The following is a 27,893-nucleotide window of genomic DNA, read 5'->3' on the forward strand; positions in this document are numbered from 1 at the left end:
GGCGGGTTGGCAAATTATTTGATACTTTAGAATCAAAGGAGGAGAGTTACATGAAATCCATTGGTTGTAGATTAAGGGGGTGGGAGAAAGCAAAGGGGAAATCTCTGGGATTGGATAAAAAGCAAAAAAGAGACACACACTTCTTTTACATTGGTGGGTACAGGACAGTTAATAGCATTTTACAGCACAGAGAGATGGTATTTGGGGAACAAGATAACAATGAGGGATTTTATAGTTTCCTGCCCTGGTGTGGTGGGTTGTGCCCCCTAGGATATTGGGAAAGGGATTATGCTTATATTCCAAGAGTGTGTTATCTTAGATGTAAAAAGACAACAGATAGACTCACTTCAGGTACAGATTGACCTTTGTCAAGGAAGCTACAGGCCAAGGATATGACTCCCCACCATGGCCCACCTTAGGAATTTTTATGTTCACGCCATCCTATGTGGTTACTTTCAGTCTCCTAAGCTTGCCAGATTTAATATGGGGCCCCCTTTCCATCCACACTTCTTTCCCAGATCTGCCTGAAAGTCTGCCGCTGGCACCAAGAGCAAATCATAACAGACTGGTATATCAGGATTTAGCTTTTAGTTAAAATGATGAAATTAGCCCTTCTAAGGAGTCACAGTTGCACTGGAGTGTAGTCACGTCCTGGGGCCTGTAAAGCAGATTTCAGAAGGTTCGCTCTGCTTAAGAGAAAGATAACAGATAACAGAAGAATGTGGCCTGTTGAGCATGAACTGTTTATAGCTCTGCTCTTTTCTTTCTGCGCTTAAGGTAAGGCCACTGACTCGCAATCCCAAGATGTCTCTCTCTCTCTCTTTTTAAATCCCGGCAAGTCTTACAGTGCTCTCTTTTTGTTGGAGACCACCTGGCCGGAATCCCCAGACCCATACAGGATGCTGCTAGGGCTGGATACATCAGATTGCTGCAGCTTACATTAGAACTGACCAATCAGCACAGCCCAGGACCCGACCCTTTACTCATGATTTTTGCTCTATAAAGTCCTTTGTCTGGAAACCATCAAGGAGTTTGGGCTTTTGAACAATAACGCTCCCGTTTTCCTTGCTTAGCGCTTTGCAGATAAGGTGACTCTCATGTCTCCACTGCAGTTTTCAGTGTTTAGTGTTTGGCTCTGAGAGGTTTAGTAATCTGCCCAAGGTCACAAAGCTAACATGCAGTAGAGCCAGGATTTGTCCCAGGTAGTCGAGCTCCAGAGCCTGTGTCCTTAACTGCTGCTGTTACTGCAATTCATCCAACAATAATTACAGAAATGACTTAAAGTGCTGAATATTGTGCTAGACAGTTGAGATACAGTATGAATAAAAATGGTGGATTGCCCTCAAGAAACTCATAGTCTAGAAGGGGAGACAGAATGATAGTTAAAATGCAGTGGGACAAATGCGATGCTAGAAATATGAACGAATGTCACCAGGAACAGTGAGTGTATAGTGGTGCTAGGCTCAGTGTTTGTTGTTTTGTTATTTTTTTAAATAAAAACTTAGCAGAGATAGAAATCCATGGTGAAGCTTAGAGAGTGCTGCTAAATTTGCTCCTTAGGAAAGTGGGAAATCAAAGCACTGCTAACGACTCTTTCCAAACTTAGTTGGAAGAAACCAGTCTTGATAAGTCAAAGTCGTTACCCCTCAACGATGCCAGCTTTCTCTTCTATCCTCACCATACAGAAATAAATTTAGAAATGGGAAAGGAATACTTGCATTGAGGGGGGAAGTAAGCACAGTGTTATTTTAAATTATAAATGATTGCTTGATGAAGTGTACTTGTCTTTCCTCAATAGTCTCTTTATTCTTTGCCTCATTCTTCAAGCCTCAATGCACATCCCCACCGCTGCCTGACAGCCCGTATGCGTACGTCCCAATGTCTCAGTGACCATTTTCAACCCTGGGGATTCGTATCTACCTGGCTCCTATGCTTGGACGCTTCCCGGCTCCTTCACCTTGTGTATTAGTTTCCTAGGGCTGTGGGGACAAATTGCCACCACCTAGGTGACTTGAAACAACAGAAATTAATTTTGTCACAGTGCAGGAGGCCAGGTATTCTAAATGAAAGTATCAGCAGAGCCATGCTCCTTCCAAACGTTCTAGGGGAGGGTCCTACCTGCATCTTCCAGCATCTGAGGGCCTGGTGTTCCTTGGGTTTGGGTCACATAGCTCCACTTTGTGTCTGTCACTTATGACAAAGATTTACTCCTTGACCAAACTCTAGTCAGGCTCCTCTAAGTCCTCTTCTTGACTAGGCCTCAATCGTGGTCTAAAAAAGCTGCAGACTCAGCATGGATGATTTTGTCCATCCCCCCCCCCCCCATCATACATATATACATGAAAAGACGTAATCAAACACTGGGATAGTTTCTAACAGTTCAAGACCGAATCTCTAAGATGATGAGTCTAGCCCTCTCACATTTCTGCCTGGGAAAGCTCAAGGCTGCCCAAAGAATTTACTGTTTGCTCCAGCCGACCCTGAGGCTCGTCCCACGTCTCCCAGTCTCTGTGGGAGGGTGGGAGCCTAACTTTGGTTAAGTGTCAGTTCGAAAGCTCACTTCACCTTCACATGGACCAACACTGCCCCCACCTTGCCTTCCCACTTTCTGTCATTGTCCCCTTCTCTGACTCTGCTCAAACCCCCACCTTTCTCCCTCCCTACTCCTTCATTCTTCCTTTAAAATGCCCGGTCACCTGTGCACAAATTGAGGGTGAATTCAGTTCACGATGGACCCTCTTCCCTATTTTGAGAGTTCGTTGCTGACTAAACCTGTCCTTACCACTTTAACTGGTGTCTGCCTTTATTATTGACATTTGTAAGGACACTCTCATTGGATGCAGGGCCCATCCTAAGCAAATCCAGTGTGACCTCATCACAATCCTTACCTTACTTACCTCTGCGACACCCTGTTTCTAAAAGTCATTCTTAGGTTCTGGGTGAACAGAAATTTTAGGGGTACACTGTTCAACCCACTACACCCCCTATACCCAGTTAGTCAGTGTGACGAACTCTATTAACTGTCTACCTAATATCCAATGCGTATTTATTCCGTGCTTTTGTGTGTGTGTGTGTATATAGATAGATAGATAGATAGATAGATAGATAGATAGATAGATAGATATTTTAATTTTATTTTTTTCAAAGGAACAATATGATCAGCCTGTAGTTATGGACCATGCTCAGTCTCAGGTAATCCAGACACTTCTGTTCTCCACTTTCCCAGCCTCCACTGCAGCTAGAGGCTGCCATGTGACCCAGCTCTGGCCAAAGACACCTCAAATCAGCTGTGGAGAAGAGGTTTGTGTGACGGCATGAGGCAAACACCGGGAGAACTGAGAAATGTCCCTGTTTTGTCAAGCACCAATACCAGCAGCCACCTACCTGACTGTACTCGAATAAAATGAACCCCTCCATGTTAAGACCTGTTTGGCAGAAATTCTGTTTCTTGCATCCAAATGCATTCGTGATGGATTTACTCACCAAGCTCAGTTCATTTTCTTTTTGAAACGTCTCTCCTGTTTATTTCTTCCTTCCCATTCAATCAAGTCTTTATCATTTCTCACTAGAGGGTTAAAATATCCTGATTAGCCTCCTAGCCTCAATCCAGAATCATCTATTCCCTATGGGCCCAATACAGTAATTGTGCTGAAACATAAACCATGCCCTCTGCTCAAAAACTTTCCTTGGCTCCCAGTTAGAGGAAAAAGTCTAACCTTGTTAGCACTAATGATCTGGCCTCAATCTACTGTTTTCTGGCCTCATTTACTGCCACATACCTCGTGCCCTCTATACTTTTCACAACCAAATTTCTTTTTTAGACACACTATGTATTTTCACATCCCAGCCTCTCCCCTCAGTCTGGAAGAACTTGTGGGAATCCTTTGTATCCCTCAGAACCCAGCCCAAAGGTGTGGTCCTCCGAAGATGAAGGCCTCCGTGGTCATCCGGTGGGAATTAATCCTCGAACACACACAGCATGTTGCTTGGTCCTCTATCTCAGGCAGTCTGAGGCTTTAGAATGTTTGACTTTCAGGTAACTTGCACCTCCCTCCAGGGCATATCTCCAGGTCCATCTGAATCCTCTCTCTTATGCTGGATGTCAGATGTTCATCCTTCATTGTTAAACATTCCACACCGTCACAAGATGCTTCTGCCGGACAGCAGTGGGGAAGTGGAAAATTTCCCCTTTTCCCCCTTAGTTTTTCTGGCTGGCCAAATAATTGAAACGACATAAGAGATTAACACTGGGACACAGAGAACTTGGACGACGAGGGCCTCGCTGGGCTCCTTCGTGTCTATGACACCGAGTTCAGATCCAACCATAGTCACCTATAGTGGATGGTGACGGCGCCCTCCTGGAGCAGGTTGTCTATCTAACTTCTTTTGGGCAGGTAAGGGGAATGTCAAAGGTTTTTCCTGAGTCTTTCAGTTTCTTAAAATAATCAGCTGAAAATAATCACTAGCCCAAGGAGGCATATTTTGGGGTGACAAGCTAACAGCCTAATGTTTGATCCGGCACCCACATCATCTCCACCCCTTCATAATGCTTGTGCAATTATGTAAATATCCTAATGTATTTTACCCAGTATTTTATAATCATGAAAGTGATACTACCAATGAAAATAATTGAGACCAACATTAAAATCATGAAGTAAGGTCAAATCTGCTGTATACCTTTAGCTTTAATTGGATACTCATTGTACTTAAACTGGTCCATCGTATTTAATTGTGAAGAAATGGTACAAAATTAGAGAATATTTGGGAAATGTGGAGGTGTATATTGTTGCAGGTTGTGACCTGAAGTCAAGGCCGAGCAATGGGAGAAATGGAGACTTTGTTTGAATTATGGACTAAGAACAGCTGCAAAATGCATTGCAATTACCCAAAGGCAGAGAGAAAAATCACAAGGCCTTAAGGCTGTTGATTGGAATACAACGTAGGAGGAATTATTTTATCAAGAAAAGAATGAGGATTGGTACTCTATTATTATTTTTTTAATTATGTTTAGAAGTTCCATATCACAAATTCCGCATCACAACTTTTTTTTAGCAAAATCTCCATTAGCAAGTCATTACTCCCCAAAGTAGAAATAACTTTTTTTTAAAGAATATCAAATGCTACCTAAAAGAGCTAGAGAACTATAAATGAGGTAGGACATCACTTTAGAAAATTACTTTTATGGTCTCTATTTCATGTTTAATCTACATTTAAAAAAATGTTAAAAATAATCATGTACACATTCTAGAAAACGTAGGGATAAAATAAACTACACATGCATACCACGCCTACTATTGCATAATGTAGTTAGCCCTGCACAAAGAGAGTCCCCCCCCCCCCCCAATGGTTGGTACATCTGTAGCTCCACTTTGGAAGCCACAGTACACAGGGAGATGTTAATTAATTGGGCTTCAAGAGAACAAAGAATTCCCGATCAAATAAGTTTAGGAATGTCCTTTTTCTAAATCCTGTCTTGGAGATTGAAGTACACATTAGCATATTAAAGAAGTCCTATGGTTTTAAAAAAAAAATCCATGTAACTTTAATAATTTATTTGTAAATAGGAAGAATTTTTTTCCCTCCAGGACACCTATTAACAACCCTTTCCCAACAAAACAAAACCATATAAAAAAATTAAACAGTTGTCCCTTAATCTCAATTTAGGAAGAACTAAATGATGGATTTCAGGGATAGAAAGATGCCTTACTTTGAACTTTCTGCTGTGCCTAGCACAGTGTTTAGTATAAAACCTCTCAATAAATGCTTATTAATTAATTCACTTAATGAGAGAAAAAAAGGAAGAAGACAATTTGGAGTGTTTGGAGCTCTGAAAGAGCTTTAAAACCTAATTGACTTTCAACCAATATGCTCTGAACCAGTAACCACTATGTGTTTTTTCCTTTCGCTACTGGTCTACATGGGCATTTCTCTCCAGTATTGTATATTAGATGCACTGGGGGTGGTTAACTTTACAATTTAATCCATAAATTGTAAGAAGGTGAGAACTAAATTAAAACTGAATGGAAGAGCAATGGCTCCAATGGGTGGAATGAATTATCCATCCATTTCTTTGCGTGGTCTCCCACCACAGAGCATATGTGAGTGGGTATGTGCGTATGTGTATTTGCATTCGGACATGGGGTAGTTGCACCTTGATATTAAAAATATGTTCGTAATGTAGCGACAGAAGTGTGTTCTGAATGTACTTTGGAGGATATCTGCTCAGCCATCTTTCTCCAGGAGTTGCCTGTCCCATCCATGATGGTGATCCACTGGCAGCCATGTTTTTCCCCTTGAGTGACTGTACTAGAGACATAATTGATTGGATCCAGATAAATATCTGTTTCAAAGGGGCCAATTAGTTTTCCTATCTCCAGAAATAGGAATTGATAATTGTGGGAATACTATTCTTCATATTCCTGCCTTAGTCCATCATATTCTTAATCTCTTGGAAATATTAATGGAGAAAGTTTCTGCCCTTCTCACCACCCTTCAGCCTGTCATCCCTGTGGAAGTTGGTGGAGTGACTTGCTTAACCGGTGAGTTGGGGAGAAGGGGCATAGCATATGTTCTGACTGGGCTCCTATTCTCTTCTTGTACGAGTATGTGTGCAAGTAGAGTATGCTTAAGTCCTAGATGCCTTCCCCAGAGCCTTTTCCATATGACAAGCTCACCAGGTCAGATCTGCTCCTGAGGTGGAAGAAAGGCAGTCATCTGATAATCTGCTCATGACCGAGTGAGTTCAACCCAAGGAAAAGTTGTAGAAAACTTCCTTTTGGCCCCTAATCAAAGTCACATTCTCCAGTCCAGTTTTACTGTGGTTATTCAGCCATGGGCTTAGGAATCAGGAGGGAGTAGGTATGATAACTTAGCACCATAAAGTCCAAAATAATCGAGGCAGCTGATGATTATTTTGGGCTTCTCTTGAATGATAGACATGTAAACTAAGGCACTGTGAAGTAAATATCTTCCACCTGTCCTGTGCTGCGAAGCACAGATGGCTTCATCCTGGAGTCCAGCTGTATCACACTGGCCTGAAAGTCTGTGAAATACCACTCAGTCTTACACTGTCTTTCATTTTGCTTATGCTAGCTAGTTCAAGTTGCTTTTACAATTTCCCAAGAATCCTAACCAATACACTCTCTAAATTTCATCATTCTCATCCATAACTGGCAGTTTTAATACTTATCCGAGGTATCTTACCAAGAGAATAAAATGAGGTAATAGAGACGGAAAGAACCATAAACTCTTGAGTCCCTTTGATAATATCCCCAATAAGTGGTTGCCCAGCCTTTTTCCTTGACAGGAAATCATTACGTCTTGAGGCAATCTATTCTCTCTCAGAGTTCTCTAGTTGCTAGAAAATGGATATATAAGTAGTCAAAATTTTCTTCCCTGTAACTCCATCTCATTTATCCTACTCTACCCTCTTGAGTCACACAGAATAAATGCAATCTCTCTTGTTCAGGACAGCCCTTGAAGTTTATGAAGATAGCTATCAAATTCTCACCTAAGCCTTTTCTTATGTAGGTTGAATGTCCTTAGGTTGTTTAAGCATATGTCATCATTTCTGTGGATCAGAGTGCCTGGAATGACCAACTAAGTCTGGATATATGAGTTGGAGACAGAAAAAAATTTGATTAATTCTTCATTGTTGAAAAAGAAGAATAAGGCAATCAGTCAGAACATTTACAATGTTAGAGTGTTTACAAATTCCCAATAGATATTTTCAGATTCAGAGCAAAAATAGGAATTCCCAGGAATAACAAATCATAACTTATTCCATATTTTAATAGTACTTGTGTGTTTTTAAATAATGATGGGTGATGATAATAATAAGCAGTGTATCTTTTTTTGATGATGGAGTTATACTAACAGTTTCAGAGGTTTTCTATAAAAATAAAGACATAATAAGTGCATGTTACAAAAGTGTATCTTTCAAGAACATGTAAAAATGATCTCTACCCCATAATAGAAAAAAAGAAAAGATAATGGAAAACAATTAGTACTAAACACCAAAAAAAAGAACTGATTAAAAAATGAAAGGCATTAAAGAATATTTAAAATTATCATTCTTAATATAAAAAAATTAAAATACACAAAGCATGAATTGCCCTGGCTGATAGTCTTGATCTTTGCTCTGTAACAAATATTCTAGATGTAGAAACATTTGTTTCATTTTGAGTTGATATTTGTTGAATTAGGAGTGCATCCAAAAGCATCCTGAAGTTGAGTATTATAGCACACAGCTTCATATAAGTGAATTTATTTAATTTTATTTTGTGTACTTGCCTTGATTTTGGAAATTGATATTGCTTTTGATAGTTCAGATTTTACATCCGTTTCTGGTTTCATGTTTGAATATTCCAAAACAATTCATATCTCTTTGCATTTCTTCTACCTTATTAAAGTATTTACAGAGAGGACTTCTGGTTCTGGCCAAATTGAAGTAGTCTCATTTCTCCCAGGTCCTCCTTCTCATAACTAAAAACCCTGGGCATACCTCAACAAACAAGAATAGGAATACTCTTAAGGTTGAAAAGTGGCAGGTGGGCTACTGAGGCACCTTGGGATTTAAGACCTGGCAGGGCAGTGAGTTCCCTGGGTTTCCTGTTGCCCAATTGTGTAAGCTTTTCTTTTTTTAAGTACTCATTATTTGAAAAATATTCTTTATAGTAACATGTAATGGGTTTATTATTTTTAAAATGAATTAAACACATTTAACATTTTCATTTTAATTTTTAATACAGCAAATATGGACATATACACAGAACTCTACACAAACAAAAGCTCTTTAAAGTTCTTAATCATTTTTAAGACTGTAAAGAGATCTTGAGACCAAGTACAAGTAGTTTGAAAACCTCTGTGACATCCTGCACTATTTGCATATTGTTTGTAAGTATGCATAGACAGGAATAAATCTGAATGCAAATATATTCATAGAATCTGTATGACATGATGTCCAACCACAATTTAATTTTGTACCTTAGGAGTATATGGTTCGTTTTCTCCCTGATGACATTAAAGCCACATGGAGGGCAATACTAATCTAAGGAGACAACTCATATTTCAACTCCACACATAAAGCCAAATATTCAAGTTTAGAATTTAATTGATGGATTTGAAGAAAATGAGATGTTCTGAGACTTTACCACAGCTACTTCTTTTTTTTAAATAGACTACTTTTAGAGCAGTTTTAGGTTTACAGAAAAATTGAGCAGAAAGTAGAGTTCTCATGTAGCCCCTGACCCCACACTTGGAGGGCCTCCCCAGCTATCACGTCTCAGCACCGAAGTGGCATATTTGTTACAACTGATGACCCTGCATTGACAGATGGTTATCACCCAGCGTCTCTACTTCCTTTCCTCCCCACTAGCCCCTTGGCAACCGTAGATCTTTCTACTGTCTCCACTGTTTTGCTTCTTCCAGGATGTCATATAATTGGTATGATCGAGTATGCAGCCCTTTCAGATGACCTCAGCTTCTTTTTAAAAACATTGGATGCACTTTAGTGACAAAGTCAGGTCAGACCTAGTAACTCTTTTTGTGTGTTTATATTCTTTCCATTGTAATACAATTCACGCATGCCTGTCTTTGTTGCTTTTCCTCTTGCAATCCAGTCAGCTACCAGTGAGCAGAAACTCCCTCTGCAATGTGGGCTCACAGTGCCAATAGGGCCCCCTCCGATTTACAAATGTTAATAGGTCCTCACTGCTCTTCCACGCAGGTTGTCCTGCCAGCGAAGTGCTCTTGGAATGAAATCCGTAAGCACTGGCAGCAAAGGGCTTACCCTACAGTCTTCATTTCACTGACAAATAAAAAAAACACTACGAAACTGGCACATAGCCCCTTCATTGCAGCCAACTTTATTCTCCTCGGGAGACTCTGGGAGTTTTATCTATCGGGTCCTTTAAGTCTCTGAGTAGGTGCTTAAACCTTTAGAATTTTGGTAATTTTGAACCAAAAGTACCAGGGTGTCTGGTATTGACATGTGTATTAAATGATTTGAAAATGCACTGTGGTTTGTCAGTATCCGGGACAATAAAGACAGACATAAGAAAACATGTAACTTGGGGAGCGGTAAAAAAAAAAAAAAGAGAAAAAAGTATTTCGTGTCGGTTCGGTAGTTCCAGGTCCCCTTTCTTCGTGGGTTGTAATGACCCAGCTCAGAGTTTGCGCCGTTTGAAGGCCAAGGCTTGGGTGTGAAATTCCAGTTTCTCCAAAGGAAAGCGCCTGTCCTGGATTATTTGCGGCCGCAGAACTGAACTGTCTCCCTTCGTGCACTTTAAAACGCTGCGCTATTAGGAGCCCGGAGAGGCGGCGTGGCCGGGCGGCTGCCACTCGCGGCCGCGGAGCGCGCACAGCCACGGGCCTGTAAACCAAGCGGAGGGCGGCGGGAGACCCGGTGTCACAGGCTTTCAGCCCTTCGCTCCCGCTCAGCGGTGCAGACGTGAGAGCAAGCGCTCAATCACTGTTAGCAGAACGGGTGTTATTTTGGATCCGTCGTGATGTGTCGTAAATCCCGGCCGGGTTTTGTCCCCACCCCGGGCAGGGGCGGAGCTTCGCGCGGCTCCCGCGCGCTGGGGGGCGGGGGTGGGGCTTGCCGCCGGCGGGGGCGGGGCCGCGCGGGGCGTCCCCGGGGGCTGAGCGGCGCAGCGGGTGCGGAGGGCGCGCGCCCGGCGGCGGGTGGGGGGCGCGGAGCTGGCGCGGGTGGGTGGGCGCGGCGTCGCTGACACTTGGGCCCCAGGCCTTGGGACCTTCCTGGGGAGTTGGCCCCCGGCGGGGCGGGCGTTGCTGGGAGGCGGAAGGCTGCGCGGCCGCGAGTCCTGCGGGGCGCGCGTGTCTCCGAGGCCCCGCGCGGCGGCCGGCCCTGCTGCCGCCGCCGCCCGCGGACTCGGGTCGGACCTGCGCCTCCCTGCGGGGCGAGAGCCCCCCCGGCCCCCTGCTCCCGCCCCCGCAGAGGGAACCACTCCGGTCCCGAGTCCTGGCCGAGAGGGAGCGCTGTGGGGACGCGCTGCCTGCGCCTGGAAGTGTTGGGCAGGTGGTGGGAGTGCCAAGGCTCGGACGTCAGCATTTTAAAGCACGTGTCTGTCTGTCATTTTTACTTTTAGGGATTTGGCCACAGTGGGCGAGGGCACAAACTATCCACTTACCCCTTCTCACCGAGGAAGAGCGGGAGAAAGGGTGAGTAAGGAATGACGGGGTGGCAGGAGCTAGGACTGTCCCGAGAGAGCGCGGGAGAGACGGGCTGGACCCGCCACGGCCCCTGGGGGACCTCGCGGCCAGGTGACACGTGTGCATCCGGAATCTGAGCGCCACCTTCAAGGGTCACGTTCTCCAAGCCCAGGAGGAGTTTGACAGCCGGCCACAAAGGGCCACTTGACCTAACCGAAAACTGTCCTTACCAGCCGCCTCTCTGGAGCGTTGGTCTTGTAGTTGTCGGTTTCAGGTTCATAGGGCTTCGCTGTGACTAATCCCGGGGCTGGAGCATTAAAGAACCACGGTCCTCCGTGGCGATGATCAGGGACGCTTTCCTGGGGATCTTTACATTTTAAAAGGGGTCTCCTATAATAATCCTTGCGGATTCCAGGGCGTGATAATAGCCATGTCACAAGTGTTGACGTTCACGTGGGATCTGCTCTCAAATTGATAGGTATTTTGGGAGGGAGAAATGACCAGGCAGGGCCTTTAACTCTTCACTTTCACTTTGATACCCGCTCACCTGCATTCTATTGACTTCTGAAAAGTTGCCCAACAGAACATCGAGGTCCTTGGAGGTGTGCTGTGATTTGCAGTGTGGTCTCTCATTGGTTCTTTGGGAATTTCCCATCACTCTCCAATACACTATTCCCGGCCCCCCTCCCCCATATTAGTGAAGTGAAATCCAGCTCCTCCCAGAAGGTTGGGAATGCCTCATGCATTCTCTATGTCACATATAAAGGAACCTTTTGAACTGGTTAAAATACCACAAGCAAGAATGTGGAATACTGCATTCTGGGATACTTACGCTGGCAAATTAGAATTGCCCTCTCTGGCATCTTAACATTGACTGGCTCCGCCCTGACCCTGTCTTGTTTGTTTCTGCTCAAGTGGCAGGTGACCATATACTTGACGAAAACCCAGACAATAATTGTTCATCGTTGATGGGTTTATTCACAGATTCCATAGTTAGTTGTCTGTTAATACAAGTAGGAGGATAGAAGGATGAGGCTGTGTTGGACATGGCTGTTTTGGGTCCGGCCTCTCACCAGTGTTCTGTGGTTTTTCTGAACCGTTAAGTGTTTATTTACAAAACCTTCCCGATACTCCTGATCTTAGTGGTGTGGAGGTCAGTACAGTGTTGTGGGAGAACAGTGGTATTTTTCTGCCTTTCTGGTACTTTCTGCAATCAACTTTCAAGGCTGACTGACCCTGGTGATTGGTGCCCTGTAATGAACAGTATCATCAGTTTCCAGGGTAATAAATGTACCAGTGTAATAATTAGATGAGGATAATTTTTTTAAATTGTTCCATACAAATGGCCTAAGATTAGAAAGCTCTCTGAGGGAGAGTGTCATGGATGATGCACTTAGGAAAATCAATGCTAAAGTTCACTTGCATGGGTTTCTGTACATCTTACCTCATTTTTTATTGAAGTGAAAAAGGTGTCCTTTTATTTTTGGTTACAAAGGTTTTATAAGGTCAAAAAAAGTGATTTAAAATGACATGGATATGAAAGACAGTTACCGATGAAGTCTCTCTCAGAGGACCACTGTCAACAATTTGTGTTTATTTCTTCAACTTTTTGATTCATAATTTTTTTCATGATTATATATTACCATTTAGCAAAATTATGAATATCTGCCGTTTACCTCCATATTCTTGGCTGTTTACCACCATTCCTTGTTGTACCACAAATTCTCAAGTAGAAGTAGCATGCCTTGTAGTCTTTTAGATGTGTGCTTGATTCTTGGCTCTTGTTTTGTTAGCTCTGCCACTTCAGGCCAGTTAAAACTCTATTCTGTACTGTCTCATCTGTCAAAGCAGAATGATAGAATATTAAAAAGAGTGTGTACAACGCAGTGACTTGCTTACAGATACTGTTAATGTCCCTCCCTGTTTCTCTATCTGGTCACCCAGCACTTACGATCTTTCTTATAATCTTGTGGAAAGCAGTCTAGTACTTAACTTTCTTCCTACAGGTGCTAAGCCTCCTGGGTATTTGCATTTTCACAAAGACCACCTGTTGCATCTGGTCCTAGGCTTTCTGGGACAAGGACTGACCCCTGATGTGGCTCAAATTGCCCCTGTCAGGTCATTCCACACCCCTGCCTAAAAAGTGCCAGCCTGAAAAATGAAAGGCCAGGGTTTCCATAGTGTGTTTAAAAAGCTCTGACACTGTTCCCAAAGTGAGAAAGACACACTGCTTCAAGTTAGGGTTTCTATTTCAGAAATGTCTGTGGCTTATGAGAATTACAATAAAAATGCTGAGGCTTCATGTCCGACCTGTCATGATTTTGTCAAGTTGTGGGTATAATAATACAGCTCAGCTGTGTATTTAATGTATCTAATGTGCTAGACGTCTGCCAAGAAAGACAAGTCCACAGACATCTGATTTCACACTAGACATCTGGTTTCACTTTGCAAAGGAGTACATTTTGTCAGGAGACTGTGGGTATATCAGCTGTACTGCTATAGCTGGTGGCACTTCTATCATAAGCCCTGGTCCCTGGGGTTTAGTATGATGTTTTATTCAAATGGCAGCATACTATAAATTAGCACCTGGTCAGATAAGCACATTTCCCACAGGTGTCTTCTAGTGTCATTGTTCTTACAAGTTAACAAGGCAAAAAAGGCAAAATCGTTTCTATCCTTGGTGGTGGTCTTTTTTTTTTTTTCTTGGTGGAAGAAAAATATTCTTAAAGGCCTCATTTAAGAACGCTTTGTATTCCAAAAAATCATTTTCGAGTCCATTTTTGTTTGTAATGTTGAACAGGGTAATTCTAGGAGTAAAATCACAAACAGCATTTAGATTTCCAGGTTAAGACCTCAAAGCACTGCATGCCCGTTATCTATCAGTGGTGCTGCAGACCCTCACCCACCTAGTAGTGTTTTGGTGGACAGTGTATTCTGAGTTCCAACCTGGAAGGTCTCGACCGCGTCCCCCTCCATGTTGAGGTGGTCAGGGCTATGGAAAGACTCTGGAGGCTGTCATTTCTGGGTTCTGGGGCAGGCTCTGTCATTGCTTAGTGTGTGACCTTGGGCATTGATTTATCCCCTGTCAAGTGGGCTCATGCCTTAGGATTACTGTGAGATTTAGTGAGTGTCTGTAAGGTAGCACACTATTTGGTACAAAATAGATCCTCAGTAAATAGTAGTTTCATTTTCTTTCCTCTAGGTCCTTGCCTCAAGAATAAACACTCGCCCTCTCTCTTATATCCCAGACTAACCCACTGGCCAGGACAGGTAGCTCTGACCAAGGGCCATTCCCTGTGGGATCTGGCATGTGGTAATGGGGCCCGGGAGAGGAGTGTGGCCTGTGACAAGGGGAATGAGTGGTGACCTCAGGGAGGGAGGTGTGCTCTTTGGCTGAGTGCATGGACATAGGCTGATGAACTTGACTCGTAGAAGGAACCACCTTTATCTCTGGCCTTCCCGTTGATCTTTGTCAGCTGCTCCACTGGGAACTCTGACCTCCCCGTTGCCTGCTTAGTCCAATGATAACTTTCTTTGTCACCTTGATCCTACCTGAATAACCATGTGTTTCTATTTTTTTATGGGTGGGACTCAGTAATAGGTATCTGTACTTCTTTAAGATCTGGGTTTTTTGCATATTCAAACTCCAGTGGCTATCTTCTTGCCCTTTCATTTGCCTCTAGTTTATTTATTTATACTACATGCTGAACTAGTGCTGAGGCAATACAGAGATGAAAAGTCGCTGTTCTCAGGCAAGTAGCGTAGAGGCTGGTAGCACAGTAGACATCTTGACCAAGAGTTCAGGTATAGTGTGCTGGTCGCCATAGTGAAGATCCAAGTGCCAAGGAAGGCTAGCAGGAACTCTTGACCCCTGAAGGAAACGCCAGGGCAGGGCTTTACAAGTGGTTGTGTTTGAGCGGAGTCTTGAAAGCCGAGGAGGACTGGGCAGGTTGGCAGGCAGCAGAAAGCATTTCCAGGTAGCGCTAACAGCACGAGTGCTTGTGTGGCATTATGAGAGCATAATGTGTTCTGGGAACGCTAGGTATGTAGGTCAGTGAAATTAGAGTGGGAAGGGCAGAGTCAGGAGCGAAAGGAGATGAAACTGGATGGCTAATTCAGGGCGTACCTTCTGTCCCAAGCACAGTAGCGAGCCCCTGGAGAAGAGTTGTGTGTGACATGACAGGTCACTGAAAGCAGTGTGCTGGGTAGACTGGTGCTGGAGTGGTGGGGCTGGGGGTGGCAAGATTGGAGGGACAGTCATTAGTGTGGGGAACAACAGGCTGAGAGCTTAGACCGGGGCGGGGGTGGGGGGGGAAGTAGTGGGGATACTCAGAAGTGAAGAGCTTTAGGAAAAATATTGAGGATGGAAAATTGGCTGGTCTTTGCGACTGTTTGTAAAAATAGCGGGAGGGCAAGGATGCTAGAAGGACTCCCAGGTTTGTGGCGGGTGAGAGGGGAAAGAGAAGAGAAAGCAGGTCTGAGGGGAAGACAGGACTTCAGGTTTGGACCTGTGATTGACATGTATGCAGAGGGTATCATTGGTGGGATGGAGGCGTCTGGAAGGCAGCTGGCTGTCGGGTCCTGGAGAGTCAAGAGGTGTGGAGGCAGGAGGTCGCGGTTTCCGAGTCCTTCCATGTGGAGAGCAGTTACAGGCACGGGTGGGCACGCCTGGCTCAGGCTCTCGGATTTGCCAGGAGAGCCCTCGGCCTCTCCTAAGTGATCAGATACTTGGATGTGCCAGGGAAGCTTAGCCTCTTCTTACCGATGACCGAGGCGTGCGCCCACGCCCCACAGCAGTTCCTGTGTGACTGTTTCCAAAACCGCAGTGAACGGCTCACTTGGGTAACTCAGAGCATGTTTTGAACTTCTTAGGTTCAGAATACCCAGAAGTTAAAAGTATACATCTGTCTTTTATGTACTAAATCACAAAAATGTAATCCTTGCCATTTTAGCCAAAAGTTCATGCAGAGAGCTCGGTCTTCGTGATGGCACTTTGACATACAGACTTTTTTCTATCTTTCTGTTGAAAATGTTTGCAGGATTTATGGTCCACATTTCAAAAATCACCTTGCTTACAGCCAGAGGACATGTTGTAAACACATTATCCAGTTCTAGTTTTGGGACTGTGTACAGCAAAGACAGTTTTTACAGGAGGGAAATGTTTGTGATATCATGTTTTGTATTTTAGGATAACTTCATTTCGTATGATTTTTGCATTATGTGGACCAATAAATTCAGAGCACCTCAGGATTCTTTTCTCCTTTCTGCAGTTTCTTGCAAGTTTTCCTGCAGATTTCTCTCTCTAGGAATTCTTTAGCTCCTTAGCCACACACTCTGCCTTCTCTGTTGTCTGTGCCTCATTTTCTCCCTGTCTTCAGACTTAGTCTGCCGATGTTAGAGGATGAGCTGGCATTGCGACGAGTGGTGAGTGTGTAGAATCCCCTGAAGCTTGGGGGCGATGGCCCAGATACCAAAGAGACAAGAGTGGACCTATAAAGCCACAATTGTGGGGAAAGTAATTAGAGTCGCCACAGATATTTTACCGTAATTTTTTTAATAGACTAGTTTTTAAAGCAGTTTTAAGGTCACAGCAACATTAAGTGTCAGGTACAGAGATTCCCCCCCCACCCCCCCCACACGCACTGCCTCCCCCACTGTCAGCATCACTCACCAGATGGTGCATTTATTACAACTGATGAACCTGTATTGACACGTCCTCATCGCCCAAAGCTTATAGTTTACATTAGGGTTCACTCTTGGTGTTGTACTTTCATGGGTTTTGATACATGTATCAATCATTATAGCATCGTACAGAGAAGTTTCACTGCCCTAAAAATCCTCTGTGTTCTGTCTGTTCATCTCTCCCGCTGCCCTAACCCCTGGCAACCACTCATCTTTTCACGGCCTGCATGCTGTTGCCTTCTTCAGAATGTTACAGTTGGAATCATACAGTATGTAACATGTTTCTCCTTAATTTTTAGTTTGCCTAGTATAGCAGATTATTTACAAATCATTTTGATATTTTTCCAAGAGTTTATTTGTTTAGTAAGAGTTTTATTAGTGTCAGATTCAAATACTAAATAAGTATTATTTAGTTTTGTTAAATAATAACTATTTAGTATTGTTGTTATGTAAAGGTAGTCTGAGGCACTTCATAAACTAATGGTATTTTCAATGAGTCTCACTGTTTCTCGTGTGTAAGAGGAGAGCTGTAGTCTGAACGCAGACGTGGGTTATGCTAAGTTAGAAGATTAATAGTTTGAGGCATGTTGGGTGTATGCGACTGCATGGCGTTATTCCTCTGAATATCATTAAAACCTTTATTTTAAAACTTTAAAGCATAAGCATTAAATGTAAACTTCTAGACATTAAAGGGGTAATGTGTAGTGACAAGAACATGGAATGGACTCGTGAAGATTTTTATTCAAGTGCTTGCTCTACTATCAGCTACGTGAACATGAACCTTTATCTCTGAACTTTATTTTCCTTTTGGGAAACTAGAGATAATACATATTTTATAGGTTATTTTTGAGGACTGTGTGAGCTGTTTGTAAGATTCCTCTATAAATTTAACTCATTATGAAGAAATGTAAGGAATTGTTTGTTTAATGAGCCGTACATGGTTGCTGTCTTCAATTTTTTAATTCTTGTTTTGGTTGGTAGATAAGTAATAAAGGGAAATTATAATTTGGGGTTAAAAAGGCAATACAGTAAGTCTTCATCATCACTGGTAGATTCTTGGAATTGCATCGAAGAGATGTATAACCAAGCCAGTTTTACCAAAGGCTAATTGATAGAAACAAGTTCAGGTCCTGTGACATCTCATCACTGCAATAAAGAAACACCGTTGAATGAAATGTTGTTCGAGGCCCTGCTGTACTGCTGACAAGACTATTCAGCCACGTCTGTTTTTTATCAGGATATGTCTCATTGATTAAGCCTCCTCGTGTCTTCTTATGAAAGGTATACACGTTGGGATATTCTGCTTCTGTGCTTGGCTTCAAATCATATTTATTACCTAGTTGTCAGCTTGGGATGTTAGTCCTCCTTCCAAAGGCATGAGTGATATTGCCCAATTCATAGAATTGGACACACTTTATTTCCTGTTTGTGGTAAGAAAAGGCTGGATTCTAAAGCCCTTACGATCAGTCTGTGTGGTGGAAGTCACGAGGGCAGGTAGAGGTAGGTGGAAAGATTCTGGGGGAAGAGAATAAAAATAATCTTGTTGAAATCCTGCGGCAGGTGATGTATTAAATGTAACTCCAGTTTCAACCAAAATGTCCCTCTAGTTTAAAATACTTAAGAGGAATGGTTGGTGACATACTAATGAATAAAAATTAAAGAAAACTTAACACTTCTGAGTTTGAGAATGCTCAACAGTGCTTAGTTCCAAATACAAGTGTAATAGTCATTTTCTGTTGTATAGTTGACGTCTGTATTATATTGCAATCTCAACTTTTTGTAGTTACTTCCTTCTATTACCTTAAAAAAATGGATAGGGGGTGGCGGGTTTGAGTGTGGTGCTGGTAGCACCAAGGTTGCCGGTTTGATCTCCACATGGGCCAGTGTAAACTGTGCCCTCCTTAAAAAAAAAAAAATGATCTTACTGCTAAAGACAGAGAGATGAAATATCCTATGGCAAAAGATGTACGAATGACAGTCCAACCACCAGCCCCTAAGGTAGACACGGGAGTTCAAGAGGAGCTGTCACCGCTGAACAGGAAATAGTACACAGTGTTGTCTGACTTAGGATGTTGAGAATGGGGAGAAGAAAATTTAACAAGCATTCTAGAGAAGCATGTAGTAGGACAACTTTTTGAATGTGATTATTTGGAGCAACTTCTCTTTGTAGCAACCACATAGAATGTCAGTTTAGAGAACTGAACTGGGTGACGAGATAGATAATATTCTTTTTTTTTTTTTTGCAACTGGGTTCTCACTACACAGGCTAAATGTGGGGAAATTCAGTGATCCTTACATTTCATGAAATCTTCCTGCACATTTAATCCCAGGTTTTGAAAGGTTGATAAAAAAGAGGTCTGACTGTTTTGCATGCGATGGAGAGTGAAGTTGTTGAGTGAGTGGCACAGATTTGTAGGTCATGCTTCTCCATCTTGGATTTTATGTTAATGGAAACAAAGTGGGGAGAGTCAGCTCTGATCTTTCATCGTCAGCAGCCTCATCTTTAACTCTGACTAGCGACAGTAATTGTTTTAAGCCCTTAGGCCAAGCCGCACATTACCTTGTTCTATCTTTCTGCAGCATTCTGTCCCACAACTGTTTAAAATTGATTTGTTGGATAAGTAAAAGTGCATTTGACATTTGAATCAGTTTCAAGTCTGGACACTTAAGTGCTGGTCTAGCTTCTAGTCAGTGATCTTTTTTTATTTTTTCAATTTTTATTAAATTTATTGGGGTGACATTGGTTAGTAAAATTACATAGGTTTCAAGTGTACATTTCTGTAACGCATCATCTCTGTATTATTACATTGTGTGTTCATACCCCATTGTCAGTGATCTTTTCAAAATTCCTGTTTGACTAGCTCACTGTAAGCAAATTTTTTACCTTAACCGAAGGACAGTTGTAAACCACAACCACTTTAAGGTAAAAAACTTGCTTAAATTGCCTAAAAGACCCTTTTTCACCTGTCCCTCTCCAGCATTTTTCTTTCTCTCTTTTTTTACTCCAGTCTTAGCACTCTGTAATCCAGTCAGAATAACTCATAGACAATGAATTCTTATTTACCTTGTCTTTCTCTCTCTCTCTCTCTCTCTCTCTCTCTCTCTCTCTCTCTCTCTCTCTCTCTCTCTTTTAAATCTGGGTCATATCTTCTCAATTTCTCAATCTCTAAACCTGCTCAAAGGTTGAGAGGCTACTGTGCCTTCTAGGTTGACTTTCCCTGCTGTGACCCCCCGATAGCCCAAAATTCATTGGATATCCTTATTTGTTTACCTTTGAATAATGTGGTAGACACTTACTAAATAGCTGTTGAATCAATGTGATCTCGAGTGGTTGGGAAAGAGCAGACAGATCAACTTGAACTGACTCTGAAGGAAGGGAAGGACCTTCAAACTACCAGATGTAGTTTTAACAGAGACAGTGGAAATACCTTTGTTCCTGAGTTTAGGACCAATGATGCACTATTTGGCTACCGTAAGGGACTGTGGGACATATAAATTGAGGTTACATTGTGAATGACCTAAATATTAGACTTAGTATCTATAAATAGCAGGGAGGGGATAATTGAAGGAGTTTTCACTAGGTACTCATGGGCAAACGTGTTTTAAAAAGATTAATCTGACAAGTGTATGGGATCAGTTGTAAAGTTGAGGGGATGATGAGAAGTAGACCAGTTGGGAAACTATAATTTACTTGCCAGGTAGTGAGGATTTTCACTACGATTATTTTGGGACTAGTAAGAGATGTTCAAAAAAACCACTAAAGAAAAGAGTGATACAGCTTGACTATGTGAAAATTATGCACTGGCAAAAACAGAATAAGACTAAAAAACAAAAAACCAAACCTATATCAAAAAGCAAAGACAAACTAGGAAAAAAATTTGCAGTTCATATCGTAGGAAAAGGGCTATTTTCATAAATATGTAAAAGATACCAACAACTGAATGGATGAAGATGAACCATCAAGTAGAAAAACAGACAAAGATATGAAGGCCATGAATAGACAGTTCATAATAAGAGGGATTCAAAATAAACCTTCAGTGAGATACCCTGTTTTTAACCGATCATATTGGCAAAGAAACAAATTTTGAAAACAGTGCTTTTGAGCGTATAGGGAAATAGGAAGAATCATCACTGCTAATGGGAATGTTAAGCTTTGCAGTTTTCCTTGGGACCAATTTGAAACTAGTTCTCAAAACTTAAAATACACATATCATTTGATTCCTCTACAGAAGTTAGCTGGCAGATCTTGTACTTGTGTGAAATAGTATATATTTAAGGATATTCTTGGCAGCAATTGGAAACAACTTAAATGCTCATTCTTGGGGGCCTGGATAAATAAATTATGGTACATATAGTGGAATATTTAGCAGTTGTTTAAAAGAATGAGGCAGTTTATATATACCGAAATGGAATAATTCTTCAGTCAAAAGGTAAGTCCTGAACAGTGGGTATTAGGTTACTATTATGAAGGAGAGTAAATTATGATCCATATTGTCTTATATAGGCACAGACCATCTCTGTAGGGAATTATAGGGGAAAAATGGAAAATGCTTCTGAGGATTGGAACTTGGTGGCTGGAGAACAGAGATGGGAGGGAGTCTTATTTTACATTGTATACCCCTTTTTAGATATTTTGAATTTTTCATTGTACAAAAAAATTGAAAAGGAAGAAACATATTCAACTCAAAGTGTATTTCTCTGTTACAGATAGCCAACTCTGAAAAATTAGGAAATAGAAAAATGTATTTAAAAAAGCACGCTGTGGTTCATATATCATATAAGGGGTTAATATCCAGAGTATATAAAAACTACCACTCAACAGCAAAAAACAAACAATGCAATTAAAAAATGAGCAAAGGACCTGAATGGATGTTTCCCCAAAGAAGACACTCAAATGGCCGATAAGCACTTGAAAAGATGCTCAAGCCTGGTCATTAGGGAAATGCAAATCCAAACCACATGAGCCACCGCTACCTCACACGCATCAGGGTGGCTTTATTAAAAACATAGACAGTAACAAGTGTTGTCAAGGATGCCTTGGAACCCTCGGGCACTCTTGGTGAGAACGTGAAGTGGTGCAGCCTCGGTGGAAAATCGTTCAGCAGCTCCTCAAAACATTGAATAGAATTACCATATGAACCAGTAATTCCACTTCCGGGTATCTACCCCCAAAGGTTGAAAGCAGCCTCTAAGACCTGTGTTCAAAGCAGCATTATTCACAACAGCCAAAAGCTGGGAGCAACCCGAGTGTCCGAGACAGATGAATGGATAAACGAAGTGTGATGAACTCCTGTACTAGCTCCAATGGGCTATTACTCAGCCTTAAAAAGGAAGGGAATTCTGACATGTGCTATATGATAGATGAACCTGGGGGACGTTATGCTGAACAAAATATAAACCAGACACAAGCCGACAAACACTGTATGATTCCATTCATATGAGGTACCTAATGTATTCAAATTCACAGAGACAGAAAGTAAAATATTGGGGCCAGGGGGAGGGAATGGGGAGGGATGTTGTTTAATGGGTATGAAGTTTCACTTTTGCAAGACAAAGGGTTCTAGAGATTGGTTGCATAACTGTGAATATACTTACCACTGCTGAACAGTATACTTACAAATGGTTAAGATGGTAAACTTTATATCACAATAAAAAATAGTGAATAACCCCTCCCGCCACCCCCCAGAAGAACCCTGTGGTAAAAACAGGGGAAATGAATATTCAAATAAATGGCTGTAATTCAGAATATAATGTAAGCATCCAAAATGAGGTACAAACAAAGCTTTGGGGGTGGGGGACACATGGCCGTGACGTCACAGAACACGAGGTGAGGTTCTGAGCTAGGATTAGGTCATGTGTTTCCAGGATGGGCTGGCGTGGAGAGAAATTCTAGGCCTTAGGAGCAGCACGCGTGAAGGTGCCGGCTGTGGGCCTGGCACAGAACGCGGTGACCCTGGAAGAGAATCAGGCCGGATTCTTGACGTCTGAATGTTGGGCCACAGAATTTGGACTCTCTGGTCATTCAGGATTTTTGAATGGAGTGGGGTCATGGTCTACATTTTAGAAAGATACATTTCTAGGAGAGGTGCAGAGAAGAAAAAGTGTGAGAAAACTTTTCTGATTGGCTTCTATTGAAATGCTTTGCCAGAAAAATCCAAAGGGAAAGATAGAGTCTCAAGGATTGCTCCTTGATTATGCAATAAAAAAAAAAAATGTAAGCGTGGTGATTGATCTGAAGCATGATTCTGTCTTGGGGGAGGTTTGCCATCTTATTAGCATTGATTTACGTATCTTTTAACAAATACACGATTGGATCTGAAGATAAAAGACTATGTTTGCTCTCATACAAAATTTAATTTTATGGTAATATCGACCACCTTGTTATTATCTTTGCTTATAATAGCTGACCGAGGAGTCTGTTGGTTGGAAAGCACGCTGTGGAGACGGGTCCCTTGGGACTGAGCAAGGATGCTCTTGTTGGCTCACAGAAGGCTCATCTTGGTCCTTTGCCGGATGCATATTTCTGTTTTAAAGCAAAGGAGTGTGGGTAAATTGGGGGAGAATTAGTCACACTAGTAGGTCCTACCAATTGTAGGAGGAGACTGGGGTAGGGTGACAGTGGTTACATCAGTTTTGATTTTGAAAAGTGGAGCATACAAGTATGGTTATGGATGTTTAAAAATGTAACTGCTGCAGAAAAAGTGGTAGTTTAAAATTAGTTGCAGTTTTTGTTTTAAAAATGCAGTTGATTTTTAAGTACTTAGTTCTGTATTTGCTTTTATATTTGCTGAAAATATTACATATGGATATTATGCTTATAACACTGTAAAATGTTTTTCTAGTATTAACTAAACGATTGTGGAAAATGTTACACTTTAAAGGTCGCGTTGATTTTGTGGCATTTCCAATTTTACATGTTATACATAGAGTTGAATTGGTTTAGCTCTCCTTTGAGTGTTTAAAGATCTGGATAATAAATGTAGAAGGGAAATTGCAAAAGGGCACAGTGTTTTGGAACGCACATATCTTTCAGCTTTCAGCTTCCTATTGTTTCGACCACGAACCTACAAATTCTAAGAGGCAATTCCGAGGGCCCAGAGGACAGCGGGATAACAAGGGTTTTCAGTGCTTAAGCACAAAGACAGCTCTACTTCTGCGTTTCTAGTAGTTGATGTTGTGCATACACTTGTGCTTTTCTTCCTTTTGTACCCCTTGCCCATTTGAAAATTTACTAGAAATTAATGCGACTTGAGCATTTACCTTTTCTGTAGTGAATGAAATGAAGTGTGTTCAGAACTCTGGTGCGAATTGCATGTGCTGTAATAGCAGGGGTGGAACTCGTCACTGTGTTTGCTGGGGGTGGAGGATAACGGCAGGCAGTGGAGTGGAGGGCTCCAGGGCACAGGCCATGGGCTCAGGTCACCTGGACCTGTGTGACCTTGGGAAGAGGACTCACGCCCTCTGCGTGTCAGTTTATACCTTTTAAGATGGGACAAAATAGGGTTAATGTAGTGATTCATTGAGATAATTAGAATAACAAAGTTTATTTTAATGTCACTAAAGTGATATACTATTTTCGACAATACATAATGAATGTTCTTTACTAGACTGAAATTTTTATTTCATTGGTTTCACAATAAAATTGTTTTCCATAGCATTTCTTTCTTTTTCCAATTCATGCTTCTTTCAGAGTGTATAAATTTGATAATTTGTGGACGAGGGCTACTTTGATTTTGTGAGTGACCCATCAGTCTATCTTTATAAAAAATGAAACAAAACTTCACTGTAGTGTTATTCAAAAACTTTTATGTGACTTTAATATTTGTACTGAAGTTCACACCCTAAATGAAGCAAAATAGGGGTATCATTTTGGCCAAGGAGAAATTATGTTTTAAACATTTCCTGGAAGATTTTGTTACATACATTCACTTCTAAAACTGACTTTTCACCTGTGATTTTATGATGGTTCTTTCTCCTAGACATGTACGGAAAGGGGAAATTTTCACCCTTTTTAATTACTTGAATAACACATTACGTGGCTAGGGAAAAGTCTGTGGGTAATATGCTTAGTCTTTTTGCAGAACAAAGCTACATTAGGTTCTGAAAAACAAAAAAAAAGGTTCTTTATTATTCAGAACTGATAGATACTAATTTAAGTTTCTTTAAATTTCTACATGGTTCATATATTTTTATGTAGCTCATATATTCCCTAAAATCTATCAAAATTCTTACTGGATTTTCTTTCTAAGCCATTTACTGTAACTGCCGCTGTCATGCACCTTAATATCATTTGATGTTGATGAGACAAAACACGTTTCTTACAAAGTTGAAAAGACCAGGGAATTATTCTCAGGGCCACTGAGCTGTCGATTAAGTTGAAAACAACCTATTTGGTGACCAGTATGAACATAACTTAGTGTTATTTATTATTACCGGTGCTTATTCGCAGACGGGGTACTTAGCTTTGATGCTGGAAGTGGGAATGGATATATTAGAAGTTTTCCCAAGGGTGTGTGTTACCCTGTACAATCCGGCCAGCCACTCGCTGTGTTTGCTGATTGTGCATAGGTGTGAAGTACAGAGCAGACAGGAAGCGTAACAGTGTTATCATTAGAGGAGGACACGATTTCATGAGTATGTCAACCTTGCAGCAGAAGTCAGCAGAGGTCTTGGAGCACAGATACAATACTGATGGTGACGACGGGACAACACCTAGGACTGACTGGCCATTTTAGGAGTGAGGGGAGGGGCCGTTCCTTGGATTTCCGGTATGAAGGGAAGAGGCCTGAAGTTAGACTCATTGATTGCTGGAGCAAAGAACCTTGGGGATAATCTACTCAAGTAGGTGAATTAATTGCCTCGTCACTGGCATACTGTGTTTCCCTGAAAAATAAGACCTAGCCAGACAATCAGCTAAATTGTGTCTTTTGGAGCAAAAATTAACCTAAGACCCGGTATTATATATTATTATATTAATATTATATGACGTTATGTTATGTTATATTATATTAAGACCCGGTCTTTTATAGTAAAATAAGACCGGGTCTTGTATTAATTTTTGCTCCGAAAGACGCAGTAGAGCTGATTGTCTGGCTGGGTCTTCGTTTCGGGGAAACACAGTAGCTAGGACTTGAATCCAGGTTTTCTGACTCCTAATTTCATACTGAGCGTGGCAAGAGGAGATGAGGTGTAGCACTGGGTGGATGGTTTGGGGGTGACACATGCATGAGGGCTGTCAGATGATGGGGTGTCTCCCAGAATGGCCTGCTCTGGCCAGGCAGTGGCTCACGTAGGCTCCTGACTGGCATGGAGTGTCTGACACAACCAAACCCAACTCTGTCCATCAACACTGTAAGTGGGTGTCAATATAAAACCCTACGTAAAATTAAACAAGCAGCTAATTTCATTTTAAGAAATTATTAAAGTGAGATGAGGTATGTGTTTGCAGTATGTAAAACATAGAGACGTTTAGTACCTGCAAGTGCTGAGCAGAATTCTAAGACCTTTAGGTGACACAGAGAAGGGTGAGACATGGCTCTTCCCTTTAGGGCTTCCCATCCAGCTGGGGGCTGGGCTTAGCTATAAAAAGGTCGCTAACAACACTGGGTGCCAGGTGAGGGTGTGGCCAGTACATGCCAGAGGGGTCTGGAGCTGGAGGACGGCACTGTGGGTTACAGAGCGGGTTAGGTTTCCTGCAGCAGAGGAAGGTTAGGTGGCTGCTGCCCCGTGCCCCAGATCTTATGAGTAATGATGTCTGTTTAGCCCTGCAGCTTTCAGAGTCTCCTAACTTGCTAAGTTACCGAGCTGGGAGTATGTTCAGGCGTCTCCCTGACTTCCAGTCAAGGACCATGCAGGGGCCCCACGCTGTTGTGCTTGGCACGGCTGAAGGTTTCTGTTAGCGACGATCTCATTTCTGTTTATCCTGCCTCAGCAGTGTCTTCACCAGCAGGTCGAGTCCTCCCCACTGGTCTTGTGAATGTTGGGTATGGAGCAACCCCTGGCTTCAGTGACCCTCTTCCCTTTTTGTGTCTTTATGGTGAATAACTACAATTGCTAGTTAAATGTGAGCTTGATGAATTTTTTTTGTGAGGTGATTTTTTTTTTTACTAAGAAATTATTAAAGTGAGATGAGATATTAGTTTGCAGTACATAAAACATAGCAGTAGCTGGCATTTATAGTGGGCTTTTCCATGGTTCAGTTAGATTACTTTGGCATTTTCTGTTATGAATCATTGACTTGGAGATTGGTACATAAATAATGCCCTTAAACATTACAAGATAAATATAGAAACAGCTGCATCAGAGAATAACTATGCTTCTCAAAACCCATGTTTTCCCTCTACGTGGATATTTCTGTGATCAAATTTTCACCATCAGCTGATTCCTACCAAACTGGTACCTAACAAACACACAGGGGTCCAACCATTGTATACTAGGACTAATGATAATTAATACAGCAATGTGCATTTTAAATATTTCAAATTCACAAACTTTTCATTTCACTACTGGATCCCAAATTCACATGACAGTTGGATATGCAGATACAATAGTCAAAGAATAGTGGAAAGCTTTATTTACTCAGCTCAACAGTTATACTCTGGAAATTATGTAGAAGGATATCGATAAATTGAAAAGAAATTTTGTACTTGCAAGGGACCTTTATTACTAACATATACCTGAGAATGATCCCAAAGGAAACCTGTTTTAAAATAATAGTTTGTGTTTTATTGGACATCAATTTAAAAAATACTTTCATAGTATGACCTACACTAAATTATATTAGCACTACTTGATTCAGCTTTTGAGGAGAAATACCAGTTTTTTAATACTGCCCAGTTTCAGGAACTAAGCAAACCCAAAGGTATTTTCAGTGGTTTATAATCATTACCAACATTAATTACTTAGGTGATCAATTGCCAATATTTCGCCAGTAGGGAGACCTTCAGACAGGCCCCCGGGTCCTTTTGATGTGTTTACATTTCTCCTTCCCCCAACCCCAGCTGAAGGTATATAATTAAGAACTATGTTCAGCATTT

The 27,893-nt window shown here is 41.8% G+C and overlaps 1 protein-coding gene across 2 annotated transcripts in view; it reads left to right on the forward strand.

Annotated features, from left to right (window-relative positions):
- The first annotated feature begins 10,597 nt into the window (after positions 1–10,597).
- The window catches only part of IMMP2L (inner mitochondrial membrane peptidase subunit 2), a 691,614-nt gene continuing 674,318 nt past the window's right edge, over positions 10,598–27,893 (forward strand). For both annotated transcript variants that reach the window (XM_088797654.1, XM_088797655.1), the window contains exons 1-2: positions 10,598–10,659; positions 11,112–11,184. The gene's annotated coding sequence lies outside the window, so the exon portion shown is untranslated. The remainder of the gene's footprint in view (positions 10,660–11,111; positions 11,185–27,893) is intronic.

This window comes from Rhinolophus sinicus, chromosome 4, assembly GCF_057876585.1.
Source record: "Rhinolophus sinicus isolate RSI-liver-muscle chromosome 4, RSI-T2T, whole genome shotgun sequence".
Classification (NCBI taxonomy): Eukaryota; Metazoa; Chordata; class Mammalia; order Chiroptera; family Rhinolophidae; genus Rhinolophus; species Rhinolophus sinicus.